The sequence below is a fragment of the Carassius auratus genome, unplaced genomic scaffold, assembly GCF_003368295.1.
Source record: "Carassius auratus strain Wakin unplaced genomic scaffold, ASM336829v1 scaf_tig00216729, whole genome shotgun sequence".
Classification (NCBI taxonomy): Eukaryota; Metazoa; Chordata; class Actinopteri; order Cypriniformes; family Cyprinidae; genus Carassius; species Carassius auratus.
In genome coordinates, this window is record NW_020528711.1 from 307,442 (window position 1) to 329,805 (window position 22,364).

Here is a 22,364-nt window from a genome sequence, read left to right on the forward strand (position 1 = left end):
AGATCAGTATAGGGTTGTACAGGGGGGCGTGTGGCATTGGGCAGCTTACACATCTAGAAAGGCACCATCAATGCTGTAAGGTATATCCAAGTTCTAGAACAACATATGCTCCCATCCAGACGTCATCTCTTTCAGGGAAGATCTTGCATTTTCCAACATGACAATGCCAGACCACATACTGCATCAATTACAACATCATGGCTGCATAGAAGAAGGATCCTGGGACTGAAATGGCCAGCCTGCAGTCCAGATCTTTCACCCCTAGAAAACATTTGGTGCATCATAAAGAGGAAGATGCGACAAAGAAGACCTAAGACCGTTGAGCAACTAGAACCCTGTATTAGACAAGAATGGGACAACATTCATATTCCTAAACTTGAGCAACTTGTCTCCTCAATCCCCAGACATTTGCAGACTGTTATAAAAAGAAGAGGGGATGCTACACAGTGGTAAACATGGCCCAACTTTTTTGAGATGTGTTGATGCCATGAAATTTAAAATCAACTTATTTTTACCTTAAAATGATACTGATTTTCTCAGTTTAAACATTTGATAAGTCATCTATGTTGTACTGTATTCTGAATAAAATATTGAAATTTGAAACTTCCACATCACTGCATTCTGTTTGTATTCACAATGTACAGTGTCCCAACTTTTCTGGAATCTGGTTTGTATTAATAAATCTGTCTAATAATGTCCAATAATATAATAATTATGTTTACCAAGTTCTGATAATGTATGGAATATTGTTTTAACAGACTATCCACATTTAAAAAAAAACAATAGGCCAATACCTTTAGAAGCATGGATGTCTCTTTCACTTTAAAGGTATAGTTTCATGTTTGGGTGAACCATACCTTTAAAGTGAAAGACACATCCATGCTTCTAAAGCTATTGGCCTATCATTTTATTATTGTTTGTCAAGTCAGTCACCGTGAGCAACTGAAATGCTTCTCTGCAAACAAGTTGAAAACTTTCCCATTCAGCCCTTCATCTGAAGAGCCTATTGTGTTCAAAGGGTTGAGGTGAGCCACACGTTTCCCGCATGCAGCGTTCCATGTGAAAGAGCCTTAACACACGCATTCTGAAGGATCCATCACTATGGAAACAAAAACGCCAAAATGCAATCATGTGCAAATGAGCTTCTACAATACTTCTTATGAAATGTATTTTATTCTAATTGCTATTAGAATTATCCACCCTGCAAAATCTTTGTCCTTTGTAAAATAAGGGACAAATCACATCAAATTGATATGGGAGGCATAATTTTACCTTTAAAATACGGGATGATTCTGAATTTTAAGGTACTGGTGGCAATCCTACCTGCAATTTCCCACCTTACCACCCTGTTTTGACCATGTCATCCTCCCTGTTCCAACATCTCAAACATGCCACCACTGACATGCATAGCTGGGGTTGTGGGTGTAAAAATAGCCAGGGGTTCAAATTAGCAATGAAGGAGAAGCATTAGCATCCAGTGGTTAGAGTATCTACTCTACTGCTGTAGAGCTCCAATGGTCATGGAAGAGACTAGCTGTCTGTCTAAATGATAGATAAACTGGTAGGACAGACTGGTGCTTCTCTGTTTGGCTCAGAAATGGGAGCTCAAAGGAAAAGTCTTAATTGATTGTTTCTGAATTTCTCTATACATCCTTGTATATCCACCTTGGGCAATGCAGCAATGTGTAAGGCACATTGAGTCAAAAATCCTTCACAAGATATGTTTATAAATATTGAATCAGGTCAAACTGACAGCATGAACGCATTGGTAAGATTTAAGATTTTTGATACATACTTGCTTACCTATCTCATAGAGTTTCAGTGAAGGAGCTTTTTGCAAAGTGTTTCTATTCTATTACTGAGCAGACATGAATTTTGTTGGCAAATCTGGATCTTGTAGGAGTGCAGAATTAGCACCTTAGTGTTCATTGTACATTTTTCTACAATGCTGAATGTTTCCCTGAAAGTTTAGTTGCAGGTATTATTAAATTATTGACAAATCAATGAAGACTAAGGTACCCTATTTCAAACCTTTTATGCCATGCATCTTCCATGCCTTTAATACAGTTGATCATGCGATTCTTATTGATATGATGCAAAACTTCAGCAGTTTATGAGGCCCAGGATTTACATGGTTTACATATATATATGGTGTTTAAAACATGCAAAAAAAAAATAATTGTAGTGTTCTTATAAGCAATGTGATGACACAGTATTTTGATAACACCATGTATTGTAATGCTATTATGTGTGTTTTTGCTCATATAGATAGATAACAATAATAATGATAATAATAATAACAATAAATGTTTTTTGTAGAAAATAAGATTGTTAAAAGGATTTCTGAAGGATTGACTGGAGTTATGATGCAAACAAATTAGTTTGAAAGTCAGCTTTGATTGTTCCTGATAAACTGTTTAACTGCTATCCTAAGTGGATATTAAAGTATGTTGTGGGATAATTCAATATATTCTAAATAAACTACAAACATAAAATGATATACATTTATTTTGTTCTCACATTCTTTCTTGTAACTCCTCCCTCTCAGTGACACAAGCTGACTTAAAGGCTCATTATGCAGCTCATTATGCAGGCCTTTGTCTTCTCAGGTGTAAATCACAATGATATTCATGATAGTTGAAGCCTACTCGCATATGACTTTTACCAACAAAAAGTGTCTTAGAAAATTTAAATCAATATATTGTTTTCTGTAAGTGAGTAAACAAGATGATTTTCACATAATTTAGAAATAAAAATTCTAGGCTACAAGCTCCAGTTCTCAAATGTCCCGGGAACCAATGTTATGTATGTGTTTTATTGCCTTATTCAAGTTTTTAACATTTTTAGTTTTTCACTAACAACGCATAACATTTTGTTTTCTTCTCAAAAATACAATCATGTACATACATGCATTTCACATATTATTATAGCCCAGTTTGTGCTGATCACAGTGAGATTAGACTTTACCCATTTAGATATTTATAAGAAACTGAAAAAGCACAAATGTCAGGGCATGACAAAACTTCTCCATGTCCCAAAAATACCCTTAGACTCCAGGGGCCCGTTCTTCGTACGTCGCTTATTACATCCGAGATCAAATGACAAATCCAAGATGATATCATCGTGCTAATCCTGATCCGGCTAATTGGGTTCACAACACACTTGTTGTGTATGATTAGTATGGCTGGATTGAGTTATCTGAGATAATTGCGCGTTCATGTGTTGGCTTAAAAGGGGATATGTATCGATACTTGAAACCATGATCAGCAGTGCAGTGATTGGCTGGTGGCAAGATGGCAATGTAATGACGTCATATAAGTTAAAATGACACCCGACGAAAACTTGACAAATTTCTGGACTTTTGTAAGGAAACAGCCAAGCAAACAAAACTACATAAATGTTATAATAGATACATGAAACAGATAATAGATACATGTTTTTATTTTATTAGAAATATTTTTTATTTTATTTTATTTTTTCATGAGTCCCAATTATTTAGATTGGCAATTTATAAGTTGTGCATTCTTTACATTTTTATTTCAATGTAGAAAATTATCTATTCATTTCATTTTATATTTGGACAGATTTGTTACGTGACAGCATTAATGAAAGTTTCTTAAGGGTCAATATCATGTTTTTTGCATCTCCTGCGCTCCATCAAGCCACTCTTATAATAGCAGTCATCACTCAAAATAATGCACGACTCTATTATCTGTATAGCATGTAATTAAGACTCTAATGCAATTATGAAGTAATAATTTTATGACAAATAAATATTTCAGTGAGTAAAACTGGCTGTCTATAGTAGGCTGTTATGTACTACACAGGATTTTTATATTATTTTTAAATGATTTTTTTAATGATTATTATTTTAAATTATTGTCCCTGGATCAGTACGATACTCTTGTAATAAAGTAGCGATGGTAGCAGACATATTTTGAGTATCAGTTCTGGTTGAAAAGAAGCTATCTAATCCTGTTTACATGAAATAAGCCTGCTCCCAAGCAGGTTTAAGCTTACGGACCTGTTGCTGTGACAGCAGCTCCGGGATGAGCTTCGAAGAAGCAAATGATCCAAGATCACGCCAAATCGTCAACATTCAAATCCAGCTAACTGAGTTAGCGGCGTACGAAGAACAGGCCCCAGAGGGTTAAACTATTGATTTTAAACTTATTTCCATTCTGGAAGGGCTCAAGGAAGCAACTCTGATATAACCCCTGGGGGTACTAATGCTTCTAAGATAATTATGGCTGGCAAGATAAATGCAAAAACAACTGATGCTTGAGCAAGTTGAGCCTTATTTCACTTTTCCCAAAATTTGTATTTAGGAATTTCATATAATAACAAAACTTATTAGTTAATCACTTAGTCAAATTTGAAAATAAGTCTCGTTGATAAAATGACTGACTAATTTGTTTTGGCACTCGTGTGAGTTTTTGAATAAATGTATCAACGATGTTTTCATCAATAGTAGCTTATGGATTACTACATGGATTTTTGTTCTTTGTGTTGTAAGGTTTTAAAAAGGCTCTTTCCATGGCAGCTATAATCCTGGAATGACTGAATGTAAGTGGGATAAAAATTGTGATGTCAAGTTAAAGCAGATATGCTACATATTTTGTGGAGTCAAATACAGCTATTGGCTAACTGAGGCCACAAATGTTGTCAAAAACTCTGTTGCACATAGACTGCATGTTGTGCAGAGATTGAACTGATAAACAGCTATTGTTGGATCTGCTGTACCTTTCTAGTTTATGAAGTATTGAGGGGGGTGGTGACGAGAATGAGCCAGAAGGAGATACAAAACAGTAGGTGAATTAAATGCTTGTTGTTTTAATCTTGTGGGTGAGTAGTCTGCACAGACTCTACACCCACAAAATGCCAGCAGAAAGCTTCAAATAATGCCATTTTGATGGTTTTACTCTACCCACTGCTAAAATTTTTGGTTAAATTCGATTTTTTGTTATGCTACATTTGAGGTTCATGCTTAGATTTTTCTTCAAAGGAGTTGTAGCAGTAATAACAAAGTATGGCAGAACTGCCGAGCATCTTGTTCCCTACTCAGAGAACTGGGATTACATACGTTACCAATAAATCAATTCACTTGATGTTACTGTACATCACAAGTTGATGCTATTGGGATACTCTATCACAGTGTCATACCACTTAGTGAGCACCAGTTTATCAGTCTGCAAACGTATGCATAGACTGATCGAATAATATAAACTGATGACTCTTCATACAGATCAAACCTGGAAACCACGAGCCAAGTCATTGTATAATTAAAAATCCTGGCAAGAGTACATAGTTAACCCACATACCAAGATAAATTGCTTGTTTGACCCATTGCAATGTCCTTTGTTTCATAGCAGCAATAGCCCTGTTGTGACAACCAAAAATAGTAAACAACTGATCAGATTTATTCCACAGGCATATACGATTGTTGTAAATCTATAATGCAAAGGCCAAACTAAATATTTCTAGCTGGGAATGCCACGTGGTCGCTCAAACCTGGCAAGTAGATACAATCATAGGCAGAGGGTGAACCAACTCCAGGGTAAGGCTAAAAGTATCCAAATGTATTAATAGGGTGGCCACCACTAGTGAGAGCTTTTGTCCATTTTTTCTTGACAAGAAATACATTTATTTAGATGAAGAACCATCGTATCTCTTTTGGCTATGATCACATCAAATGGGAGAATTTTCAGACGCACACTTCAGCTTCATCTCAGAGTCAAACGAGCGCAGAAGAGCTACAGCAGCCAAATGAGCTTCAATAGAACAACTGTGAACTGTGGCCTGATGAGATATTGTTGGACTATTAGTCAGTAAATCACACTTCCCTGTCACGTCAGCCGTTTTACTGTGCTCCCAGCACACTCTTCAACAGTATGCAGATATGTGGCGCACGCTCTAGTCTATATCACACCATCATAAATAACCCGTACAAGAATCTTTGAGCATAGGCTACATACCTCGTTCTGTCGTCAGCTAAGTCATGAAATCACCAAAAAGTCGATTAGAACTGCAAACCGCATGTATGCAGCACACAAGAAAGTCTCTCAAATGCATGTACTAAAATATATTCTGCAATTCGAGATTACCATATAAGGCACAAGATGATATGTATTTTTTATGTGTAATTTAATGCAAAAATAAATGTGAGCACAGTGCGCTTATACTAGAAAATATGCAAAAATTAAACATTTAAATGCATAAAATAACTCATTTTATATTCTGGCATTTATGAATGTTGACTTTGGCCTTTTTTCAAATTTGTATCACTAGAACTAATTTACAAATATCTCAATTACAGTTAAGTAGAAATTAATTGTACTCAGTTGTGTTTTAGGCACTAAAACAGTCCAGTACATTATAATCAAACATATTTTTACATTGAAATAATGAAGATTTTCTGTGCCACCCCTGACTGGCTGCTGGTGCCTCCCTGGCCACCCCTATCAAACACATCCTGGCTCCGCCACTGTGTCTTGTAGGGTGTCATGTAGGTAAATAATATATATATATATATATATATATATATATATATATATATATATTTTTTTTTTTTTTTTTAATGGGACATCATTTGTATTTAACGAGATTACAATTTAATAATAATGTCCGAAATGTATAATTATGTAATGTTTCCTTTCCACGATTATTCAAACAGTGAATAAATTATACAGATACATTATCACTTAAATTGATCTATCGTGAGTTTAAGCACTCTCAAGATTCAAGATATTGTTATAGTTATTGTTTCGGGTGATTTTCTCAAAAAACAAAACAAAACTATCGTTATAATCACTAAAACTGTATAAAATGTGAAATGAATCTCTTACTTTGTACATACATCTGCGCTTTGTTGTTCATGATGAGGGAATCTGCAGGAGTCCGGAATTCAGTCAGCAAACGTGCATGTGCTCAACAAAATGGGTGAGTTTCAGCGAGGACTCATCTGAAAACTTCTGTTTTGCCATTGCATTCCTAAACTCAACTGAATTGTGTGTGATTGGTTAAAATGCGCAACACTGTAAGAACACCTAAAATAAAATACGGCATAACATGAGAAGATCTTAATTTAATGCCGCATTCTTATTGGTGTAATGGAACACATGGAATAAGTTCACTGAAGTTCAATCAAGACAAGCCGAGATGGATCCGCCGAATCGACGATCTCAGGTAACCAGTTTTATTTGTTTTGATATTAAATATGTCAAATGTATCTTAGAAATGTCTGGGAAGAGGGCGGTTGGATTATTTTACATATAAATTACCAAGACTGTCTATCTGCACAATATGTATTGTAAACATTGGTACTCCAGACTCCAAAATCATCTGAAAGGAAATGTTACAGGGCTGGATTTCCTTAAAACCTTCTTAACTCTTCGTCGTTTTTTAATTATACCTTAAGCTAAAGCTGTATCTAACCTTAATACATGTTTCCCAAAATGTTCTTAGTTAAGTATAACTTCTGTAAGTCATTCATTAGTAAGGTTGGTCTGGACCACTCTTAGCTGTACCATATCACTGTTGATATATACAAATATAATTCTGAAGCTGTAACACACCCAGTGTTCAATTAGGATTATGGCAAAGAATAAATACAAATGTTCACTGCTAAATTCAGATGTGCTTTTGCACTGAACCAGAGACAAACGCACTCAACGCTTGTCATATTTCATACATCGATATCACATTTTTTCTATTCTACTAGTAGTACGTGGTGGTGGCGGGGTACTAACATTCTGTTTAATTACTGCCATTCTTCCAAATATATTCCTTTGTGTTTAGCAGATAAAAAAAAAAATCATACTAGTTTGAAACTACTTGAGGGGGAGTAAATTATGACTTTAATAATTTTCATTTTTTGGTGAATATCCCTTTAAGCAACAACACGTCTAGAAAAGGTATATCTTCATTTAAGATATACCTTTAGAGTCTTTGTAGCACGCTAAGAGACAACGTTATCGGGAAATCCAGCCCTGGTCATTATAGTGTCTTTAAACCTAACAATTACTTGTAGTTCTGGAATTTTGTTATTCATTGTAAGAAATACCATTTGTAACTGTTATATTAAATGTCTAACATCTGTAAATATTAGGGGTGTAACGGTTCACAAAATTCACGGTTCGGTTCGATACGATACACTGATGTCACGGTTCGGTTCGGTTCGGTTCGATACGTTTTAGATACAGCAAAATGTAAAAACATCTCAACTTTTCAGAATGCCGCAAGCGCACCGCGGGTCATGTGACAAGAACCAACCAATCAGCTTCATCCTTTCCCGTAACAACGTTGAGAGCTCAGCCAAGATGAAGGAACAGCTGATCATAGTTGTATATGGATTGCAATTTTGAAATAAATTCAGTAGCAGAGCTACTGCAAGCGATTTTTAGAGCTGCAAATCCATTTATCCTTCGCTGAAATTTCCGCGTCTCATGGAGAGAGCACGTCATTGTTGCTTAGCAAAGACAGACGCCTCATGAGCGCTTCTGCCCGAGCGCTTTGGAAAGGAGGAGAAAGACGCGCTTAGCGTTTTCCATGCGTTTTTAGGCACGATATGTGAACGGCCCCTAAGGCGCTCGCTCACTCAGCACGCGCTGAAGGCTCGTTGCAAAATGTCTAATGCATTTAACAGACCAGAAATATAAGATCCTAAAATAACCAACAGGTCTGGTGTTTGGGTTGGATTCCCTGTAAGCTATAGTGTCTAAATGCTGCAGGGATAGTTTGCTGCGTGCATGTTTCTCCTTTTTTTCGTCTTTTCCCAGATAGTACTGACGCATATATCCCAGATATTCCCGCTGGTTTTTTTTTTTTTTTTTTTTTTTGTAATCCCGCTGGTGTACCCTGTCATGTTGCAGATGCGACATACCGTTGTTTTTTTATCCACCACTCTCTTGCCATCACCATTATAGCTTAAAGGGAATCCAAAGTGCACCCAAACACCAGACCTGTTGGTTATTGGAGGATCTTCTCATTTCTAGTCTGTTAAACGCATTGGCTATTTTGCAACGAGCCTTCAGCGTGTACTGAGTGAGCGAGCGCCTGCTGAGTAGCCTAACATAAACATATAAGATGGTGTTTTTTTCTTCTTCGGGAGTGTCAGGGGCGTTGCCTGTTACGTTGTTTGGGTTATTGGGCTACCTTGTTGAACGCATATCATTATATTTCTTTCTCTCTCTTTTTTTTTTTTTTTTCAAATATAATTAATTACTCCAACGAACCGTTCGGTATACATAATGCGTACCGCGTACCGAACCGAAAGCGTCGTACCGAACGGTTCAATACGAATACGCGTATCGTTACACCCCTAGTAAATATGTAAAAAAAAATCTAACCACCCTCTTCCCATACATTTCTAAGATACATTTGACATATTTAACTTCAAAACAAATAAAACTGGTTAAATGAGATCGTCGATTCGGCAGATCCAACTTCAGTGAACTTATTCCATGTGTTCCATGTGCGGTTCAATATCAACCAATAAGATTGCATTTACGATGTCGCATTTTCATTGGTCAGTCATTGAAGCCTATTTCTGATTGGTTGTTGCCGTTGCTGAATGCACGGGACACAGTCTAAGCACACGCTTACTTTAAGTGAAGAGGAGAGATTCGCGATTGCACTGAACATGTTTTAAGTGCTGGCATACTCTCTGAGCAAGCCCAGAGAAAATTCTTACAAGAGCAACATGTATCTGAGAGCACGCACCCAGTTCCCATGTGCGAGCAGAGAGATTCGCGCTCAGCCACATTATATTCCGCACGCGAGCAGAGAGATTCCACCGAAATTACCCGGAACATTTGTACCAGGAACTTTTTTTCCCAGGAACTTTTTTCCCCCCAGACCTGTTGCTTTCTATGTTTCCACCACGGTGTAAAGTACCGGGTAGATTAGGCAAATAGTCTGGTGACCTAGGTCTGCGCGCGTTTCTAAATACAAAGTATGCTGATTTTGGACGCGCGTCCTCGGTAGTTCGGACTTTGTGCATTCGACTCGGTAGTGTGATGTCCGCGACGATGCAAATCCGGTAATTCTGCAAACAGCAGCGTACTTATAACTTCCGTCAGGTGACCATGGCTACTGCAATTTTCCTCTCTGTATATTTACAATAAAACGAAATAGGATATCAAATACCACTGCCTCCTTTCGTTTTCATTTAAACATAATAACAGCTGCAGAAGTGTACTTAGTTCAGGGATATGTGTATATACAGCCATTACAATGAAACAAAATATTATATAAATTTGCCTTTTTTATTTTCATTTTAACATATAGATAAATTAAATACAGACCAAAGATAACCTGTTAGATTTACCCAAAACGAATTATATTTTATGTTTAACCACTAAAGAGACATCAAAGCCAGCGGCACACATCAGAAGGTCTAGCCGAGGTGAGGCTGCTCTCGGCGGATACATAAGCACTGAGCTCCCGCTGATCGCGTGGAGCTCACCGTCTCCGGGATCGGTGAAACACATTTTTAAATAGGCTCTGTCTTTATAAATAAACCACATATTTTAGTTTTAAACAACTACATTCTTGCCTGAAATACTTTTAAAATTACATTTCATGACACAATAACAGTAATATTTTGAAAATGATCCGAATAAATGGTGGTTGAACCCAAACAATGCTGCGTGAACTCAACCAATCAGGATGTTTAGCGTCCAAGACTCGCCCCCCGAAAGTTCCAGAACTTTGAAAAAGTACCACCTCGCCAGCAGGGACTTTCTGAGGGGCATTTTTTTTACCCAGAACTTTACTTAGTTCCTGGTTCCTGCGGTGGAAACGTACTGAGTACCAGGCCAAAGTCCCTAGGTTCCTGGGTAAAGTTCCTGCGGTGGAAACATGTATCACAAGGAGTATCAGTTATATGAACAAGGTCAGAGTGGGCCAGTAGGGTGCCACAAGTAGGAACTGCTCCTTATCCTCATCCAGTGTCTGTGCAAGAAGGTTCATTTGGGGGAAAGCATATCTGTAGTGCAGCCTGATGTGTACTGTACAACCCACTCAACACAGGAAAAACGACCACCACTGTAGGGCTGTTCAGCCAACACAAGAAACTGCCAGAACGTGCACTGAACTTGTCCATTCACTTTCCTTTACAGGAGCAGAATGATGATATTGCTCAGCTCCTAAGCGAAAAGCTATTATGCAGTGTATCTACTGCGTATTTATACTCGCACTGTGATCAGCTGCAGATGGATGCAATCATTGCCTGCCAATGTGATGTGATGTGAAAGTGCCTGACTGAAAGGGAACTGTATCATTCTGAATAAAATAAAAAAAATACATTCACTATTTCTTATATCCATTCATGTTCTGGCTTGTACCATCCTGTAAGATATTTGAAACTTCTAGCACGTATTGCTTAGCACTTGTGTTATAGTCTCCTTAAGATGAATCACTTGATGAATCACAAAACTGTCTGATAAATAAATAAATGTAAACAAACATGTTAACCTGTATTAATGATGTAATTTTCATATTTTTCTAGTCGGACAGCAACACCAGTTTCCTTTGAGCAGCAAGAGCAGGAAATATGGACAAGGTTCTGGAGTATTTGAAGAGCGGAGTAGACATCAGCACTTGTAATCAGGTAGGTTTCTCTTTCTTATTTGGTGCTTTTGCACTGCATGGTATTGCATGGCACGTCTCACTTTTGGGGGGGTTTCCTCTGTGTACAGTACCTGGGTACCTGATACTTTTTTCAGTACCACCTCGGCTGAGGTTTAAAGCGAGTCGTACCATTATCAAAATGCAGTGGTGGACGAAGTACACAAATCAAGTGCTTGAGTAAAAGTACACATACGTATAATAAAATATTACTCCAGTAAAAGTAAAAGTACTCCTTTTTCAATTTTACTCAAGTGAAAGTACAAAAGTACTACATTTTTTATGTACTTAAGTAAAAAAAGTACTGAAAGATAGATTTTATAATTTTATATAGGCTACTTAATTTAATTCTATATTAGCACATTTTTTTTTATATATAATCCTACTGCTCAAAATACCTGGAATTTTCTCCAAAATAACCACTAAATGGAGTCAAGATATTTTTGTTGTTGATATAGACTACATTGAAGAGAGTAATGTTCAATGTGAAGCTTACACTGTGATGTAATGTAATGTTTCTCAAACCTTGTCTGTGGTGTAAAAACACCCATGGCCAAATGGGGTGCATCTCTCCCCCCAACCCTCTTCCCACTTTGATAATTACTGTAGTTACCATGTTCTGAACATCACATACTTTCTTTTCTCCTCAGATGTAATCTATATATATATATAGGTGGTTGAATAAAAATATTTGGACATTATTTATAAAAATTACCTCAAGTTAGCACCAGGAAGCTTGTTAGCTAGACAGTTAGTATCAGCTAACAATATTTACTTATTTTCAGTACGGTTATGAATAAACATTCATGTCTGTCTACTCGTCTAGTTAATCCAAACAATATAACATTACTGTTGATAAACAATATAAAAACAGACGTCACATAGGACATGGTAGCATTTAAATAAAACTGTTAATATTACGGCAGCAGGGAATCGTCTGCACTCGAGCATTTCAGTGGGCTTAAATAGATCACTCTTTACAGCGGATTTAATTCCCAAACAACTGAAAATTTTGAACTAAATATGATTTTCAGTTACAATAATTAATCCTAAATTTCGACATTAATAACTTAGTTTTAGCAACATCAGACGCACGCGCGCTCACAAGATATCCTGGTTCTTGCTTCTGTATATTCGCACTAAACAGTTCATTTGAATCAGTTAGTGATCGACTCCGGAACAGCTGCAATCGGTTAATTCTAATTCGTAAACGAATCGTTTGGTGCGATTCACGATCCGATTTGAAAGTTTATTTTGAAAAGACTAATTTCGCTCATGATGAATTAGACACTGCTTCTGCGTGTCGGAGCACGTGATATATTATAGGGAGTAACAATATGTTGTATGTAATGTAGTGAAGTTAAAAGTACGATCTTATGCTTTGGAACATAGTGAAGTAAAAGTAAAAGTTACTCAAAATAAAAATACTCCAGTAAAGTACAGATACTTGAAAAATGTAGTTAAGTACAGTAACGAAGTAAAGCTACTCCGTTACTATCAACCACTGCCCAAATGTGATGTGTAAACCCTGCTGATCACTGATTTGCCGGAGAGAATTGTCAGTACCTGAATCATTGAATTTGCAACACGTGACACTAGACACTTGACACACTATGATGATTATATCATCATAGCCACTTTTTTGCAACATAGCAACAGTTTCTAACAAATGCAACTTTTTTTTATTTTTTTTTTATAATGCCTATTTTGCAGAGGAGTGTATCCAGCAAGAGCTTAATGATACGATCCGGAATTAAAAAAGTTTTCAGGAGGTCACGGTGGCAAAACTATAATGCCATGTCTACAATCCTGCTCACACTAAAATGGTACTAAACTGCAATGGAAATGCAAACTGAGCCGAGCCGTACTTTGCAATGCTGAGCCAAGCAGAGCCGTACCATGCAATGGACAAGCACCATTAGATACTCAATAAAATCCTTGTATATTATGTCAAATATGTGTATAGCTTTCCTATAAGTATTTCTAATAAAATTTAGAACAGGGTCAGCTCCTGAATGGTTTTGGGGTTCTAAAGGGGTTCTTTAGAGTTCCAGTCAAACTGGCAAATTGAAAGGGCACTTTGGAATTAAGGATTTTGAAGCGAACAACTGATGGTCACTTGGCTTATTGTTTGACAATGGCGCCTCTTTAACTGCCTCTACAAGATGACGCAGAAAAAAAAATGCTGTTTTTTTGTCCTCTATACCCTTCTTTCCTTTTGAATCTCTTACTCTGAATAGCAAACCATTTGAAGGGATGTGCCCTTCAGAATAGAATGCAGTATCAGGCATTCAACCAGTTAGTTCAAACTGCTGATACATAAAAAAAAAAACAAAGCCATTGACTGAACTTTGTTTGACCAAAAACGTGGATTCAATCAGTAAAACACACACAGCCGTGTGTTGCTTGGAAAGGAGCAAAAACAATACTGACATGACTGTGTCTAAAACACAAAATAAATTTGTTTAGTGAACTGTTTTATAAAAACAATATTACATGTGCAGTTTTGCAGATATTCAGGTAAAAACAGAACTCTTGCTTGTGTGATATTTCTAAACTTTATCCTATGATATGAAATACAAGACAAAAAATCATAAGGGTTTGCCAGCAACTGCATGCACTGTAAGAAGATGTAAAGGTCTGGGCCAAGGCAGGTTGTATTAAATGAGTTCCCTATCTGTCGGTAACTATGAGTTATGTTGTGATGACATAAGGAGTTGTCATCCAATTATTAATTTTTTTTTTTTTCTGGAAGTAATACTGACTGGTCCTTGTTTGTTACTGACGTTTTAGTATGCTTTCAGCAACTACTGACAAGAGAAGGCAGTCTGTGAAAAATCTCCCCACAGAAAAAAACTGGATGACATGTGACTTAACCAAAGCACATCATTGGCTAAACTAAGGTTTTCTTTTTCCAAAAAAAACCCCAAAACAAACGATAATGCTCTCTAAAAGAGACAGTGGCAAGAAAAAAAAAAAACAAAGAATATGTTTCCATATGGCCACACCATGCGGTTGATTTTTTTTTTGTTTTTGTTTTTTTTGTAGAACTACAACCCCAAATCCAAAATTTTTGGGACAGTTTGTAAATATACAGTAAACTAATTTTAATGTTGTACCAACTTTTTTGGAGAACGTTGTAGCCATCAAAATTAAAGTTTGCTTATATTTACAAAATACAATTAAGTTGGTCAGTGAAAACATTGGAAATCTATCTTTGTCAGTTCAATAAATGTTAAAGAGAATTAACAAATCACAGATTCTTACACTTTACAAAATGTCACAACAATGTGAATTTGGGCTGTATTAAAATCTTTGTGGTTGTCCTAATGAACAGCTACTGTAATTCTTGAATTCAGAGTTAACTTTATAGTATCAGTAAGCCTCTATAAAAGTGACTTATTGCTTTTATTTTACTCATTATTTAATATAAGTATCCTATAATTTTTTTTTATATTATTAATAAATGTAATTGATGCCCTATTTCTACAGTGTCAGTAACCACATGGTATATAGGTGTGGTGCTGTGGATTAAATTGCTTATTTACAGTTTTGTACAGTTTATCTCGGCAATTCAGTTCACATGGTCAGAGCTGCTAGCTTCACCACAGATACTTTACTGTTCACATATAATGTTATAAGTATCAAAGATTTGCATTTGGAGCGCTTTTCAATACTATTAGATCAATGGGTTCTGTCAATGCTTTGGCAAGGTAATGTTCAAAGGACAATTTAAAATACTGGTACAAGCAAAAAGTGCACAAAAAAAATCTGTATTTTATTAGGGCAGTATTTGTGGCAGTCCAGTAATCTGTAGCAAATTTAAGCTCAAAAGGGAAATGTATATGAATGATTACAATTAATTATGATTAATTAAAATGATTTCTATGAGCTTCCAGTGGTAACTGTAGCAGAATTAATTTGCCATCAACTAATCTGTTCGTCCAGTGAACATTTAGCATAATTTCATATAAACTCTAAGAAAGGATATTTTCGTGGCAACAGAAAATACTTTCATACAGTATTAATGCATTACAGCATGTAAGCAAAATCGGATTCGTAAGGGGACATTGATTTGTAAGACAGAATCAGAAACTCATGTAATTTGTGCACAAGAGTTATATTAACTTAACACTTATGCAAACTAGTCTAACAAACAAGCAAAAATACAGTCACTCATACAGGGGAAAGGGGAAATGGGATTTGATGGTACCATCAGGAAAACCAGAGAATTAAGCTATGAAAAGAGTCAGTGAACTCCCTGTGTAAAACCATCAGCGCTGTTTATAACGGGTCTAGCTTAAACCTCTGTTTCATGTAGTTAAATGTATGATACTTGCATTTCTTTGACCTGGAATGAGAATCTGGATGCAAAGTTTTGATCTTGTAGACTCAAAGAAATGATTTTTGCTATTTGTCCAATTTAATTAATTAAAATGAGCACATACAACACAACTCTTGGTAAAAATGATCCCAACTTAATTTTATTTAACATAAACAATGTAATTTTCAAAAAATTAGGTTTACAAGATTTTTTTAAATTGAGTCAACAAGAATATTTTTCGTTCGTCTTAACCGGATGTACGTCATCAGCTGAAACGGATGCAGATGGATTGTTCAGCTGCATGAACTCTGGGGGGGCCAAGATGGCGTCCTTCTAATCAGACATGCTTTATCTCTGTCCTTAGTAGACGCGGAGTTTGCAGCTGGAAATTATGTCCCAGCTTCTATTTAACTTTCTTTAATACGAAGATACCTCTTACGTCTCAATGGTATTGAAGGAATAAACGTTTTGGATGGGCAAAAGGAGAAGTAGGAAACACTCCTCTCATCACAACGCTGTTGCAAACGAGATGGAACTTCCTTGCGAGTCTGTTATGGAGACCTGTTGCCTGGCCGATTTCCCTAGTCTGCCTGAAACACCCCAAAAAAATGATTCTCCGGCCAAAAAAAGGAATCGAGTTGGTGCAAAACCTGATTCTGAGAACACCTCGGAAGTGCTTGAAGCTATTCATGCACTAGGCTTGAAACTTGATCAAATGCACTTAAAGGTTTCGGCGATTGAGAAAACCACGGAGCTCACTTCGACCAAGGTGGATAGTTTAGCAACCTCAGTACAAAATCTCATCGTCGAAGTTAACTCTCACGACGAACGGTTATCCCCGATGGAGAAAGAAATCCAAACTTTAAAGGACGAAAACGCGACTTTGAAGTCTAATATAGCAGAGGCTCAACGTTACACTCGACGTTGGTCTCTCAAATTGCATGGCTTGAAGGAGGCTGATGGTGAAAATGTCAGACGGATAACTATCGATGCTCTTGCGAAGGTTGCTCCAGATGTTCAAGACCAGCTTGATCGGGTGGTGGACGTAGTTCATCGTATTGGTCGCAAATCAACGCCACCAAATAAGCGACCCATTATCGTTCTCTTCTCGATGCGCCGTTACCGGGACGCGATTTGGAGGGCAGCCAAAAACTCCAGATTTTTACTGGACAATGCGCTACGCATCTCTGAGTTGCTATCGCCTGAAGACAAAGCGGCAAGAGAAAAACTGTGGCCGAGGGTGAAGAAGGCTAGAGAGGAAGGCAAAAGGGCTATATTTCGTGGTCCACATGCATACATCGAGGGGAAAAGGATTGACACTAATGACTGATGGATTTCTGATGGAAAAACCATTAAAGGCATCTTCAAATTTTCTTACTTGCCGGGCGAATTATAAATTTTTTTCCCCTACAATTGTTTACTGCCTGTTGCATCTCCGGGGCTTCTAATTTAGAATAGTAAATTTCAGCTTCAAGACATTAGGTCTTGAAGCTTGGTAATTTGTGAATTTTTTCTTTCTTTTTTCTTTTTCTTGTTCTAGTTCTTTCGGAATGGACTTTAAGTTTAATTCTCTGAGCATAGTGTCACTGAATGTAAGGGGCGTTCGAGAAATTACGAAGCGAAAGGCTTTATTTCTTTTTTTAAAACGGACAGATGCTGACTTTATTTTTTGTCAAGAAACACATTCTACAGATTTGGATGAAAAATTTTGGAAATCTCAATGGGGAAAATCAATTTTTTTCAGTCACGGCACTTCGCATTCAGCGGGAGTTTTGGTTTTGTTGAACAGATTTAAAGGAGACGTTCTGAACTCTGTGGCGTGTGAAAACGGAAGATGGGTTATTTTGACTGTGAAATTAGACAATACTATATTTATACTTTGTAATATTTATGGTCACAATTCCAATACGTTGAATAAGTCATTATTTGCAAAGGTTTCTGATATTATTCAATGCAAATTTGATGCATTCCAAGCTTCATATGTTATATTTTCAGGCGACTTTAATGAATGCGTGGATAATCTGTGTGATAGATATCCACCTCGTTCTTCTCAACGTGATGCACAATCAAATTTACCTTCTCTATGTGCCAATTTATCTCTTACTGATGCTTGGCGATTCTACAACCCTGGAATATCCGAATATACTTGGTCTAACAAAGACAAATCTTTGCAATCTAGAATTGATATGTTTTTTATTTCTACATCTGCCTTGCAATATGTCAAGGAAATCGTTCAAAAGTATGCCCCTTTAACTGATCATAAGCTTATTTCTTTAACCCTTATAGGCACAAAAGAGAATTCTAGTCTTAGAGGGTACTGGAAATTTAATAATAATCTTCTTAAGGATGAATACTTTAATAATAGTGTTAAAAAATTTGCAAATGACATTTTGGGAGGTGTAAAGGAAGGATTTAAATGTAAATGGGAATTTTTTAAATATAATGTCAGAAGGATTGCAGTTAAACGTAGTAAAGAACTAAAAAAAATTAATAAACAAAATGAGTTAGAGTTAATTAATAAGTTAGGGATACTGGAACATAAGCACAATCTTACTAAGGAGGAAGAAGCTGAATTGGTCGCAATTCAATCCCAGCTAGACTTGATCTATTTAGACCTGGCTAAAGGTGCTTTTATTCGTTCTAGGGCGAAATGGCTTGAAGAGGGAGAAAAAAATACAAGTTATTTTTTCGCACTTGAAAAAAGAAATGTTAAAAGAAATGCTTTAACTGCTTTAAATATTAACGGGAATCATTGTATGGATCAGAAAACAATTTCTGACTTTGTTTACTCTTTTTATAAAGAACTATATGATTCCAAATTTGATTTATATAATTGTGAAGAATTCATTAAAATAGTCAATCAACATTCTCCTATTATTGATAAAGATTTTCATGATTTTTGTGAATCCAATATAACTTCTTCTGAGATTAAAGATGCCCTGTTAAGAATGAAAAAAGGGAAAGCACCAGGTATAGACGGGTTGACAGTAGAATTTTACTTACATTTTTGGGAACTGATCGAAATACCTCTTTATAATATGTATAATGAATGTATTAACAGTGGTGAAATGACTAATACTATGAAACAAGGTATAATTTCATTAATTGCTAAACCGGATAAAGATCCAAATTTGATAGAAAATTGGAGACCAATCTCTCTTCTAACAATTGATTATAAATTAATTACTTTAGTATTTGCTAACAGATTACGAGAAGGTTTGAATAAAATTATTAGTGAATGTCAATCAGGTTTTTTGAAAGGACGACACATAACTAACAATATTAGACTTGTGCTTGACCTTTTGGATTATGCTGAGAATGTTGATGAAGGAGCCGTTATTTTCTTTTTAGACTTTTATAAAGCATTCGATACAATTGAACATGAATTTTTATTTAAAACTATAACACTTTTTGGATTCGGAAATACATTTTTGAATGTAGTTAAAATGTTTTACAATGATATTAATAGTTCTGTAATACTTAATACTTCCACCTCTAAAAGATTTAACATTAACCGAGGAGTACGTCAAGGTTGTCCAATTTCCCCCTTTTTATTTTTGTTGGTTGTCGAGTTATTATCCATTGGTATTGCTAATAATGAACAAATTAAAGGTCTCAAAATTTTTGGTAAAAAAATTAAAATTTCACAATTGGCGGATGACACAACCTTATTTTTAAAGAGCTCATCTCTTATTCCTACTGCTATCTCTTTCATCAACATTTTCTCTAAGGCTTCTGGCCTAATTCTAAATTTATCCAAATGTGAAATCCTTCCTTTACACAATTTAAATGATAAAGTTATAAGTGATATTCCAGTGAAATCCTCTGTCAAATACCTAGGAATTCTTGTAACAAAGGATGTTACAGAAAGACAAAGCTTAAATTTCTCCTCTAGATTAAAAAAGACCAAAGCATTATTAAACTGTTGGTTACAACGTGATCTTTCTGTTTATGGTCGTGTCCTATTATGTAAAGCAGAAGGCTTATCTCGATTTGTCTATCCCGCCTTATCTTTATATGTTAAAGATTCTTATTCTAAAGATATCAATAATCTGTTTTATTCTTTTATTTGGAAAAACAAATCCCAAAGACTGAAGAAAAGAGTTCTTACTAACAAGAAAGCTGAAGGGGGTCTGGAAATACTCTATTTTGAAGATGTTAATAGAACTTTTAAAATCAATTGGATTAAAAAATGTTTGATTGATCGTTACTCCCTTTGGAACCACATCCCACACAGTCTCTTTGACCAAATAGGTGGCTTAGAATTTCTGTTAACTTGTGACTTTAATATTTCTAAACTCCCTCTTAAATTGTCAAAATTCCACCAGCAAGTGCTTTTAGCATGGAAAATTTGCTACTCACACAATTTCTCTCCTCACACTGCCTTCATATGGAATAATATCAATATAATGAGTGCCAATAGATCTTTATTTTTAAGGAATTGGTTTAACAGGGATATTAATCATCTGATTAATATGTTTGATAATTTTGGAAATCTTTTAACTTATGAACAATTTATGCGAATCCACAATTTCCCTGTGCATTTTAAGGAATTTAATTTGGTCATTAAAGCTATTCCTTCTACTCTTGTACATCTGGTTAAAAGTCATATTCACTACAACTCTATAGTAAGGACAAAACCAAAATTAATTTTAAACGGTCTTGAATTGATTGGTAAAAAATGCAATAACAAGCATATTTACACTATTTTCCAAAAACAAAATAAAATAACACCTAGAGGAAAATGTTTTTGGAACTCTATTATTGATAATATTAATTGGAAGTCTGCTTGGTTAATCCCGTTTAAATATTGTATTAATAACAAAACTAAAGACATACATTTTAAAATTTTGCATACCATCTACCCTGTTAAATCAATAATTTCAAGATACTCTGATATTGATGATTTATGTTCTTTTTGTAAAAATGAGAAAGAGGTATTAACACATTTGTTTTTTGATTGTAAAATTTCCCAAAAGTTTTGGAAAGAATTGGCAGATTTTATTTTTTCTCTTGTAAAGGATAAATATTATTTTTCTTTAAAGGATATTATTATGTACTATGAAAATAATGTAAACAAAGGTCTTGAATACATTGTTAATTTATTCATATTGCTGGCGAAATTCTACATACATAAACAAAAATGTTTAAACTCATCCCCTATATTTAAAGTATTTTTAATTGAATTTGATTGTTTTATATCTTCATTGAAATTGATAAAAAACAAAAAGTCATTAACATGCCTAAAATATTCTGAAGTTTTCTTTAGATCCCCTGTAACTAATTAATGTAATTGTATATTACACTGACTGTCCTATGCTCTGTACTATGTATGTTATTTGTTCTGTGTTCAATAAAAAAAAAAAATAATAATAAAAATAAATAAAAAAAAAAATAAAAAAAAAAAGATTGTTCAGCTGCATACATGTGAGATGGGTAAGTGGCCATTTCAATCTATCACCATCCATCTTATTTAATTAACAAATTAATTAAAATATGCTTTGTTAACATCTTGTTGCGTACCAGAAAGTTATTTTTCTATAAGCATTGCATGAAAATAGCTCTTAAGTGTGTCGTTTGTAGCTGATGTTAGGTTTCTGGACTCAGCACATGATGCAGTCTTATATTTAAATCATTCTCTTTTTTTTTTTTTTTTTTTTCTTCTGAAAGTATCAAATAAAGTTAGCATGAAGAATCGCAGAACAGAGAGAACAGAAATATATATTCAGTACCATAAATTAATGTATAAAACCAGTGCCATAAGACACCCCCGATCATTAGAAATGGCCAAACTGTCCCACAGGATTTTAAATTCTTACTCTGCATTCAGCTGTTGTTAGGGTGACAAAAACGTTTCAAATGTATATTTTAGTTCTTCATCAACTGTATATAGTTTATCGCTAGTAAAAACGATTTGAGATGCCAATCAAAGCGCGCAGCAGCCAATCCAAGGCTTTAAATTAGTCACGCTTGTTGAGGTCACGTGTTCGTGACTGAATTCACCGCATTCGCAAAGTCTCTCGTCTTAAACAACAAATAGAATTTTAGCGACGTAAGTACGAGATAAATTTCGCTGCTTTAGTAATTGTAAGTGGAGTTTTGCATATCTTTTGCTAAATTATGGTCATGGACCGACTTATGTCTGTGTAGGCAGCTAATAACATCATGTTTCTCCAAGCGCTTGTACATTACGTGTAAATTAATGTTATTCTGTTACTTGAGATTAATATATCAAGAGGAATAATCGACAATAATGATTTTTCATAAATAATTTGGCAGCCTGACCCTGTACTAAATACTTTTTTTTTCTTTGTAGCATTTTAAACTTTTTTTCTTTTCTCTGCTGAATTGCCCATAAACAAGACCTCTGTAATTTATGTCTTCAGATTAATGCTGAATTTCGTCGGATCAC

At 35.4% G+C, this 22,364-nt stretch overlaps 1 pseudogene; it reads left to right on the forward strand.

Annotated features, from left to right (window-relative positions):
- Positions 1 to 22,364, forward strand: part of LOC113098909 (ankyrin-3-like) — a 42,889-nt pseudogene that overhangs the window by 15,261 nt on the left and 5,264 nt on the right.